The following is a 12,149-nucleotide window of genomic DNA, read 5'->3' on the forward strand; positions in this document are numbered from 1 at the left end:
CCTCCCCCCATCCGTAAGGATTTCTAATGGACACCCAAATCGGGCACATATGTATTCCATGAGAAAGGATGCCACACCACTGCTTTATTATTGACCATGGCCTTTGCTTCTGCCCACCTTGTTGCATAATCTGTGGCCACCAATATGTAATACTTCCCATGTGAGGAACGAGGAAGTGGGGCCACAAAATCTAATCCCCACCTTTCAAATGGACCATATGCTGGGATAGGGTTTAAGGGTTTGGGAACCAATTGCTTATGCCCATATGCATGGCATACTTCACAGCTTCTGCACCACTCATAGACATCTTTGCTGAGTTGAGGCCAATAATAACTTGTGTTAAGGATCCTCCGAGTTGTGCTGGCTGCTGGGGCTGCTGAGGCAAAGTGACCTGAACATTCATGACATAATTCCATAATCCTTTTAGATTCTTCCAGGCTCCTACCCTCCTAAGAATCTTATCCTTACCTTTCTTGTATAAAGAACATCCCCTAGAATTGTGTAAGGATGAGCTTTCCTTGTAAGCCTTTGCTTCTGTTGAGGACTCAATCCAAGAGGGAAGTATCCTGTATCTAAATAGTGCTGAACATCTTGGAGCTCAGGCCAACCTATATCCATTAATGCAAGAATAGCTACTTTGAAAGAAGCCAAAGTTTTAGTAGCCAATTCATCAGCCTTTTGATTATCCTTCCTGTTAACATGCACAAATTTACAAAACTCAAAAGCTTCTTTTAACTCCATTTCCCTTTTATACAATTCTTGGAGATTAGGACTCCTTGCCTTATATTCTCCTTTCATTTGTCGGATGACCAATTGCGAATCCCCTTTAACCTCTACCTCTTTAATTCCATCTTTTATGCAATCTTCTAATCCCCAAATTAATGCATTGTACTCAACCACATTATTTGATATAGCCTTTGGAAATTCCCTACCCTTGGCCCATACCTCTTTTCCTTCTGGATCAAATAAAACTATCCCCCCCCAGCCACACATTGCCTCTGGAAGGGCTAAAGGCTCCATCAAAACGCATAGTGAAAGCAGTTCCCTGCTAAGTGGCTTTGTAAAGATGTCTGCCACCTGCTCTCGTCAGTCTTCACATACTGTAGATCAACTCTGTAGATCAACTGTACCATCCAGCACCTTCTCTCCGACAAAGTGATAATGGACCTCTATGTGTTTGGTCTGGGCTTTGGGAGCTTGGGCTATGCTATGGTCTCTTGTGTAGAGATCCATATCTACTCATCTACCATTTCACACTATAGCTACATGCTATTGGATTGTAGTTATACCTCTTGATTGTATGGGACATCAAGGTAGAGGTATGATGTATTTCATTCATTATTCATGTGTGCATCCCTTGGGCTCGGGGGTGGTTGGGTGGTTGAGTTTATGCCTGATTTATGCATGTTTTATGCATAACAATTATCTAGAGAGATCTTAGGGTTTTAACACCAAACTAATCCGACCGAACCCATAAGTCACATGGTCAGATCAAGGAAGAGACTTGCACTTGGATCATAGAGACCAATGCTTTTTTCCTCATCAAAAGGCACAGCCGTTGATTCTTTTCCATAGAACAAAGACTATCCGGGATTTACTTCATCTATCGTAACATAACAGAATTGAGTCTCATTTTAGGGATCCATCAGTCCAGCCTAACCCCATCCAGTCCCATGGGTTAGCCAACCGTCCAACCACTGTAGTGATAGGATCCATTTAGAAATTTGGTTATGTTTTTCCCCAGGTACCAAGGAAAAGAGTTCCCAGGCCCCCTAGCTGGCGCTTCAAGCAAACTTCAAGATAGTCACACCACTTATACACCCAATATGAAATTGCATGTTTCACAGATTCAGCTGTCTTTAAACAATCTTTTAATGAAACCATAGTATCACTGATCATAATCCTCCAAAATATCCAGGTTGAATTCTAATTTCCAATCATTCTTTTATCGGTATACCTATGGCATCATTGGCAAAACTAGAACACTCACCACTTGTTCACTCAAGGGCCTTTTCAATAGTTCCTAGCTCATAGTACCTGGAAATATATTCACTTATAAAAATCTAGACGGACTCTTCGCACAGTAAGATCAACCAACAGATCCATATAAAAGAGCCATGGACTCATTTGTTGAGGACCAGTAAAAGGACAATCAACCAGATCCATGCCCAAATTCAAAAAACAACTCTAACACCTTGTTCTATTTTCTTCCTCGACGCACGCGTGGGTATCTTCAGCGACCCAGAGCTCGAGCACCGTATGGTCAGCACCCTCTAGGATCCTTTCGCTCGGTCGTCTCGCAGGTCACCTAGCGCTTCACTCATAGGCTGCTTCCTTGGTCCCTCATCCACTGTACTGCAAGCTCACTATTTAAATCGAACCGAGGATGGTCAAGATCTCAGCTGATTGTGCTACGTGAGACATCCTCTGTTGACTCTCCGTTAGCTGTTGCAACTTTATCACTTAGGTCTCCACCACGACCTCATTCATAAGAAGGTCAAAAGGCTTCTCCAGCATTCTTGCCATAAAATAGTCATTCAAAAACAGGTCATAAATACAGTTTCTAACGAACTCTCATCTTTCCACATCTCTCTCTCTCTCTCTCTCTCTCTCTCTCTCTCTCTCTCTCTCTCTCTCTCTCTCTCTCTCTCTCAGGTTACTGACACATGCACACACCAAGATATTGCAAACACACATGAGATATTGATAAAAGTCACTTCCATACCTGAGACATTGATAAAAGTCACTTTAAATACAAAATCCATCAACAATTGGAATACAATATCCATAAAAAAATATCAATAATTTGAAAACAAAATTTTGTGGAAAACAAAATCCATGGAAAATGTCAATGTTTTTTTTATTAAACCAATGAAATGGCCATCTACATCACTCATGTTCCATGTGGGGCACTAGCACTACTTGAAGTTACATGATCTTGCTGCTTAGTGTTGGGACATGGAGGTCCACCCCAATTTAGATACTAAAATGTGGTGGTCATGTTAGGTTGTGGTATATAATAAGGGGGTTGCATCATTACCTATGTCATTTCCATGCAAGGACAACTCACAGTAGTAGAGGAGAGGTGCTAGAGCGCTAGAAAGAGCCCTGTTTCATGGAAACCTCATAATCGAGGAGGAGAGGTGTTAGAGTGCTAGAAATAGCCCAAAGTAACTCAAAGAAAAATAGGAAATAAACCCATTAAACCGGATATGCTGGAACAAAACCAACAAGAGATAAAGAGAACTGCCACACCAATCATGGAGCAAGATGGAACCAACAAGTCTTGCCAAGAGCAAGAAAGAAATGAGAGAAGCCTAGCAGAATACAAGCAAGATGAAGTAAGTAGTTTGCTATGTTGTTTCTTGCATTGAGCCTCTTGGGCATGTTTTATGATATTTATGCGTATGGACTCTCTCTCTCTTTGTGATCTAAGATTCATAGTATATTAATGGTTGTTTACCACTTCTATCTCTCATCTCAGTTAGTTGGTCAATAGCCTGGATACTATATGGACTCTAGTCTAGACATCAAGAAGTTGAGTGAGACGACTCCTATAGATTCTTGTGGTGCCAATCCTCCCCACCACCTTATTACATTGGGCATAGTCAGATAGCACGGATAGAAGATGCCAGGGTTGAGTGGTCTAGAACCACTGAAGTGTCATATTTGACTAGACGGTGACAATTTTGGTCCTAAAAATCATGCATAACACCAATGAAATTTCAAGCCTCAATATACATGTGGAAGTGTTAAACAAGGTTCTATAACAATGATGCAAATGTAAGAAGGAAAAAAAGGATCATCTCAAGTATAAAATATCACCATTCAAGGTCAAGATGATGTCGGGCATCAAAATAGTTGTACATGTGTGTATACATGCATTATTTAGATTGTATATTAGGCCTAGATGTAGCTTTGTATCATTGTGTGCTTTAGCAACCTAAAAGGATGGTTAGACTCTCCCCATCTTCCTCCAAGAAAGATGTAAACCCTCAAGCACACAAACCTCTCTCTTGCAACACAACCTCACACCTTAAGAACAAGGGACAAGAGATATTTCACCCTTTCAACACACACTCTGATTCCAACTCTAGGGTAGAGGGGAATGAACTCTCCCTCACCCATGCTCTTACTATATAGCAAAAACAAGGCTACATAGAAGAGTCACACAAAATACAACCAAGGAGGTGTGTACAAGCCGTTCATCCCCACCATTACCTAAGGCAAATACCTTAAGATATGTGCATCAAATAAATAATACAATGTGCGCAATGTGCATGTACACCTAGAGTGGTCAATGAAGGTCAATGTCAGCCTAATTGTAACCCTATGGTTTAACACCTCTACCGGTCCCATCAAATATGGGAAAGGATTATAAGGTGGAAGTACAAAAAAGAGAGAAAATGATGAAGCATAATAGGCCAAAGAAGATCAAAATGTGTCAATGAAGCCCACATCAAAGAACGAGGTATAGGAAATTCCCCTACCTCTAATGTGAAACATATGTCAATGAAGAGAGAAGAGAGATGTTCTTCCTCACCTCTAATGTGTATCCCATCCACCACCAGGATCCCAAATCAAGATAGGTAACTTCGGACGCCAAATGAAAGCGGCTAGAGATGGTGCTATAGCAAAGGCCATAGATGTATAAGTTCCATGAACCATAAGGCCTATTGATGATGTATGTGGAGATAATGACTCTAGACAAGGCATGGAATCACAATGTGTACCAAGAGGCCTCTCCTCCATGAATGTATCATGAAGTGGGGAGAAGTTCTCCTTTTAAAAAGATTAAGTCAAAGCATGGGAAATAATCATTCTCGAGGAAATTTGTTGCATATTGTCCATGGACACTGGCTCCAAATGATCTGAAGTTGCTATCGTTTGATGATGAGGACTAATGCATATCAACCCCAATGGTGCAAGATAATCTAGAGACATAATGGGTGTGCTAGTCAAAGCACATGATACTTCACTAGAGGGAACAAGATATGTGTCATGGTGTAACACCTCTAGCGATTTCCTGAGAAAGCAAGGAATCAAGAGGCAGTTTACGTGTAGGTACACTCCGATAGAATGGTGTTGCAGAAAGGAAACACAAGCACATTGCAGAAGTGGCATGTGCATTGATGTGGCTGAAAAGAATATGCCACATTACTTTTAGGCAGAAGCAATAGCAACTTCATAATGTACATAGCAAACTGCTATGTACATTATGAACAGGACACACACTGCAGTTGTCCCTGGTATCTCTTGAACAGAAGTTTATAGGCATAAGACCATATGTGTCTCACTTGAAAGTGTTTGGGTGTATTGCATATGTACATGTTCCTGATGAAGTGAGAACAAAGTTGGATCCAAAGGCAGAGAAATGCAGATGCTATAACCCTACCACTCGTGAGATGAGAGTAAGCAGAGATGTTGTATTCGATGAGATGAGTAGCTGGTGTGTTCCAATAGTGAAGGCAACAGAAGATGTAGATGTAAGAAGTGTTGATGTTGCACCACATGTAAAGCAACAATCACAGGTGCTGAGTGGACCTGGGGAGTCCTCGAGCAGTGGATCCAATCTTAGCCCATGGTCAGGCAGGTTGAGGAATGATGCAAGTACACGTGTATCACGAAAAGGGAAGGAAAAGGTAGATCAACCTTTTGTGCATGATCTGTCAGCAGGTCACTCCTATGTGGATGGTGACTCTAGTGGCTCTGAGCAGAGCCTTGATGAGGAGCTTGGCATCCTATCTGTGGTTACTCTTGGTGGTGTAAGGAGAACCAGGGCTATTTTGAGGACACCTGGTAGTGATCCAGGTGTATGCAGGTCTATGAGGGTTAGATACCCTGTTGTTGATAGGTTGAGAGATATGATGGATATATAGCCCATCATTATGCTTATATGGTAAAAGCAATATAGGAGGTTGAGCCCACTTGCTTTGAGCAGGCAATTGGAAATAAGAAATGGGAAGATGCCATGGATGAGGAGATGGAAGCATTGGATACAAATGCAACATGGGAGTTAGTGCCTTTGCCTAAGGAAAAGAAGGCAATTGGATGTAAGTGGGTGTATAAAGTCAAGCACAATGTTGATGGTTCAGTGAGCAGGTACAAGGCAAGATTGGTTGCCAAGGGCTATGCATAGACTTATGGCATAGACTATGATGAGGAGACATTCAGCCCGATTGCAAGAATGGCAACCATGAAAGCTGTCATTAATATGGCTGCAGTGAAGGGTTGATTTTTTTTTTCAAATGAATGTAAAGAATGCTTTCTTGCATGGTGATTTGCAAGAAGAAGTGTACATGATGCAGCCACCAGTTTATGAGAGTGATGCACATCTTGATTTTGTGTGTCAAAGCCTTTTATGGCTTGAAGCAGGCACCCAGAGCATGGTCAAACAAGATCGGGGAGTATCTTGTTACCATTGGATTTCAAATATCGAATGCACATTTTTCACTATATGTGAAAAAGACAAATATAGAGATCATGCTATTAGTCATCTACGTGGATGACTTGATTATCACTGGTGATAGTAATGCAGACATACATGATGTCAGGATGCTTTTGGAGCAGAAGTTTGAGATGAAGGATTTGGGTGAGTTGCGGTATTTCTTGGGCATAGAGGTGGTGAGATCACCTCATGGCATTTTGCCATTGCAGAGACAGTATGGCTTGGACATGTTGTCCAAGTATGATATGATAGGCTATAAGCCTATTTCAGTGCCATTGGAGAGCAAAACACAATGCTTTCTGTAGATATAGGTGAGCTTTTGGAAGACCCCACTACATACAGGCACAGAGTGGGTAGTTTGATCTAAATGACACATCACTACCTTCTACTATTCAGCCTACAAATAACTAATCTATACCAAATACATCACTACCTTCTACTATTCAGCCTACAAATAACTAATCTCTGATAGAATGTAAATATTCCAACTACCTTTCAATGCCCACTGAATTCGACCAATATGGTGTAGTAGATTACTATAATGATGATGGTAAAACTGATAAAGTGTATGAAAAATTATAGTGTACAGTGTGGAAATGATACGTAGCAGGAATGCAAAAATTGATAATAATATTGATAACATTCTTGAAGCTATATTGAAGATAAGCTTGAAGATGTGTTGTTAAAGTTGATGTGATAGCCATGTCTGCACACCAAATGCTACTTCTACCATGAAGAATACCCAAAATCAAACAAGAACAGTTTGAACTACTAGGATGTCTTTAAACCTTAAAGCATGTAAATGAGGCCTGAATCATACTCGTAATGCACTAAAACATGCAAAAATATTATTAACATAGTTAACATTAGCTTAGAGCTTAGGAGACCCCAAACTATAGGGTATACCTTCTCCACTAAGAGGATAGCTTAATTCGAGACAATTAAAAGAGAAATTGGGGAGGAGGGCAAAGAGAACCTACTTTGATACTAATTGTTGGACTAGAGATCAATGTAACAACACACACATATAGATACAACAAGCAAGGAGAGATAGATGGAAGACTCTAGATCTTCTCAACCTTATGGTTTTTTCTCTTTTGTAATAGAGAAAGCAAAGGGTATGTTGATTATTTGATGTTGTTTGGTTGGAACCACGTATTAATCTTTCCCTTCAATCGTCTTTATGTTCGTTAATCTGTGCAAAAAAAATCAAAGAACAAGAGAGAAATGGAAGTATGTGTTATGTTGTTTTGTGATGGTTTAATTTCAGTTTCAGTTATTATGTTTACTTTTCTATATTGACCACCTTATTGTTCTTGATTTAGTCATGTGAAATTGAAGTTAATAGTTGAGTTTAATAATGTTATTGATGTATTATTTAGGTTGTTCATTATAATGATTTTTTGAGATGAAACAAGTGTGTGAAAGATAAATGTTGATAATAGTTATGATCAAGTTGAGTTATTTGTTAAATGTTTTAGTTATACAAATGTATAAAAGTTAATTTGATGTTTATTTTTCTATTTTGACTATCTTATTGTTCTAAATGTGATTTATTCACATGTGAAATTGAAGTCAATAGTTAAGATTAATGATATTATTTATGTGTTATTTGGGTTGTTCATTAGTGATTTTCTGAGTGAAACAAGTTTGTAAAAGATAATTTTTAGATTAAAATTTATGATTTAGTTATGGGTTATATTAAAGTTTACAATTACGTTTAATAATGTTATTTCTAGTTAAAGTTATGTTATTTGTTCATTTTTTGAGCTATGCAAATATATAAAAGCTATTTTTGGGTTGATAGTTGTGTTTAATGATGATAGGATGCTGACATTGATTTTAGGATACAAGCTAGAATAGGAAGAGAGATATTCACTTTTTAGTATGCATTGTTATACAAGAGAACGGCAAGAAGTGAAAGGTAACTAGAGATAATGATGCAACAAGAAAGAAGTCAAGGAAAAAACATGTCGATCTTTAGGTTCAGAAGTGTATTTATTCACTCAATCAAATTACCTAAAGACCACAATTTAGGGGCTTACATCTTTCATTATGTATGTGTAAAGACAATACAGGGTTATTGGGATACACTGAAGGCTTGCAAGCTCATAGTGTTAACATATCCATTCACAGCGCACCATGATGGGCATGGATACAAGGATTAAGTGGCTCACAAAATCACTAAGCGAAAAGGAGAGAGAGTGTATGTATCTACAAGATGAGATGCATGTTATGGGAAAAAATGTGATGTATGTTGTTGAGGTAGACAATGCAAAACTACATTACAAAATACAAGGTTTGGAGAAGGAGAACAAAAAGAAGACAGTAATGCTTTCAAAGACTATTGTTGCTGGACCCTCAAACGAAAACCAAAGAAGCACATGAGTACGTGAGACTACTCAAACCACTATATTAGTTTACCAAAGGGAGTGGGCAATATAATCGGCATGTCTATGCACAATGTGTAAACATGAAGAATATGTTTTTAACCCAAGTGAAGAGGTTGATGATGCAATTGCAAAGGTCCTAAGCGGAGGTATGGTGAAGTCTACATTGAAAAATCCCAAGTTCAAAACCACCAATGGTGATGATACCACAAGAGTACGCTTGAAGAAGGTAAGCAATACCTTCAGAGCTATAGATGCTCAAGGCATATGTGATAAGATAGGGATTCGCTCTGAATTCTGTGCTTTGATATATAAGCAATTAGATGCAGGGTTCAAGGCTGTGCTTAACAAGAGGGGTGGTGCCCATCCCTAAAACGTTCCATGTGAAAAACGAGGCACGGAAAGATCTTAATGTAAAAGTCTAAGACACAATTGGTGAGCCAATGCATTTGGAACATACACAGATGCTTAAGTCTAGATCGAAGGACGTGCCCTTCAAATTTCATGCAAACAATAACTTCATATTGGATATACATAACCTACAAGCGGTAATGGTAAAGTTTTACAACATGCCTACTATCGAAGATTGCAAAGGTAAGGTTGAATTTGTTTTGAAGCTTGACAAGAGTGAAGTGGTTAAGGACCAAAAGCTCGAACCTGTTAGCTTGCTACTAATGAATAGGGCATTGGATCCCAACATTAATTCAAAACATCCAAAATATTTCAATGTGCAATCGGAGATTAAAATATAGTGGATTCCAACATCAATTCACAACATCCAAAATATTGAATATGCAATTGGAGAATAAAATATGGTGGCTTGCTGAATTTGAGGTGCCAAAGGAGGACCATGAAGTATATAAGATTTTTTTATTTAATAGAGATGTCATATATTGTATGACAACAAAACAATGGAAAGTTTTGCATGTCAAAGGATTTGCTAACTACAAGGTAGAATGGTGTCTCACTCTGGTGATTTGAAAACATGGAAATGTATATTTGGTGTTTCAAATTTAACATCAGCTGAGTTCCCTTGCTTATATTACAAAGAAAGACAAGGATGAGAAGAAACACTAGATTACAAGGATAAAACAGCGTGGTGCTTGAACACGTGATAAACATGTTCAAAACAATGGAAAGTTGGTACCATTAGAGAGAGCCGATAAAAAGTGAAAACATCGACAAGCGCAAAATGAAAGTTACTTAAGAGTTGTAATTGAGAAATAATATTATTATTTTATACTTATGAGAGTACTAGAGCAATCCAATGTTTTAAAGAAATAGGTGTTTGTTGCTAAAGTCAACATGGATAACTTTTTCAAAGTGCTCATAGTGTCGATTTTTTAAATAGTAAGTGCCAATAACTTATATGAAAAAATAAGGTAGACGGATGTGACCAATGTGCCAGTCATGTTTTGCATGGAAAATCCTCAGTTCTCTCCAAGCTTACCTCAGATAGTTAACACTTCTCTGTGCACGCCCCTTCTTTTCCTCCCTTCATACTCAACAAAAAAAAATATTTGGTTCCCAACTGTATAACCACACACTAGCTAAACTTGATGTTCGACAAATTGTTTGAAGTATTGGACCTATCACACTCAAGCCTTGAGAAGTCACAAAACCATGTAGATCTTTTGCATTTCTACTGAAAACCTCGTTTTCATATAAAGTCTAAGCCTACCTCATGAGGTTTCAAACGGTAAGAGTTTGAATTGCCAAATTATCACTTGCTACAAGTAAATGCTTGGATTTTTTTGTTATTAAAGAGATTATTTAGAGACCATATTTGTTCAAAGAAACTACTAAGGATTTGGGAAATCATGCCTCTACTTTCTAGTCGGAAGGACTCCCAATTAAGCCTCAATTACTTATGGTTGTCCAAGGTGTGAAGGCAATGCATGTACGAGAAACCGTATGACCTGAAGACTCTTATTCCTTCTCTAATCCTCAACAAGTTCTAGCCCCCTATAATAGATCACATACATCACTACTTGGGTTACTACGCTGTCAAAAAGCCATCCCTTGATATTATGTTCCTCAAAGTGTGCTTGTGTGTGTGTAGAGAGAGAGAGAGAGAGAGAGAGAGAGGTGGAAAAAAAGAAAAATTACATTAACGTCTATGAAAGGCCAAAATGAATAACAAAAAGGAAAACACATCCTACTAATAAACTATTACATCTCCGATGGGTGTGGTTTCTATATCAAGGGTTTTAATTTGAACTTGCAATAACCTTCAACAAGAGATTTCCCCTCACGATAGCCCATTTGCTCTCTTTCTGAGCTACTCTGACTTAGGCTAACTCTGCACACAACACCTTTCCGCATTGTTGCACCCTCCTCATTCATTGTAGGTAAAGCATGAAAAGAAGCCTATGGTTGACTATATAGCAAGATCTCACCTTGGCAAACCAATCCTGTACCAACCTTTGGGTGAATTGCCCACCCAAACCTAAAGGGCCTTCAATTGCCTCAATTCATTTTCCTGGACTTTAGTTGTGCTTCTGATTTGATGTGTTCTTTCAAATCTTTTTTGACCACCATCTTGATGCTATTGACAATCCCACACGAGTCTTCGTCTCTTCTTTCACCTTTACAACAATTTTCTCTTTACGTGGGGTCTCGATTGCTAAAGCTTCAATGGTTTTCTAGAATTGAGTAGTTCTTCTCCTTCATAAAGCCACACCACGAGTGCAACATTTTCTTCTCATAATTTGTCAAGTTGCTTGAGCAAGTAGAGGCCCCTTGGTGACGCCAAAGGGCCCACAAAGAGTAACTTTGGCATGTTTTTAAAAAAATGTGTGAACCTACTTTTAACAAACGTAGGTAAAGAATCTTTTCTTACATGTGGTTGAAGTTACTATTGGATCTCAAGCTGGTCATCAATTGAAGTTATGGCAACAAAATGATTAAGCTTTGATGGAAGTTGAGAGTTCTAATGGACCTGTTGGAGCATTAATTGAGCAAGAGGAGTTGGGCTAAAACGAGCAAAGTTACACGCCACGTAAATGTACGCTCGAATGAAGCAAGGTTGAGTTACAAGCCTTAGATGAGATGGAGGTTGGAGCTAAGATGCATCTAGACTCACTAACGCACAGCTGATACTAATCCCTTAGATGGGCAAGGGTATGCCCAACTGAGAGAGATTATAACAAAGAACTAAGCTACACTTCATGCAGCTCTAAGACAAAGAGAGAAAGAAAGAAAGAAAGAAAGATATATTAAGCGTCTACTAAAGACCCAATGGGCCTATGAGACCAAAGTGATAAAATAATGTCCATGGCATATGTCATCATGCGGAGAGCGAGAGAGAG

The sequence above is a fragment of the Cibotium barometz genome, chromosome 36 (genome assembly GCF_041138505.1).
Source record: "Cibotium barometz isolate CiBa-2024 chromosome 36, ASM4113850v1, whole genome shotgun sequence".
NCBI lineage: Eukaryota > Viridiplantae > Streptophyta > Polypodiopsida > Cyatheales > Cibotiaceae > Cibotium > Cibotium barometz.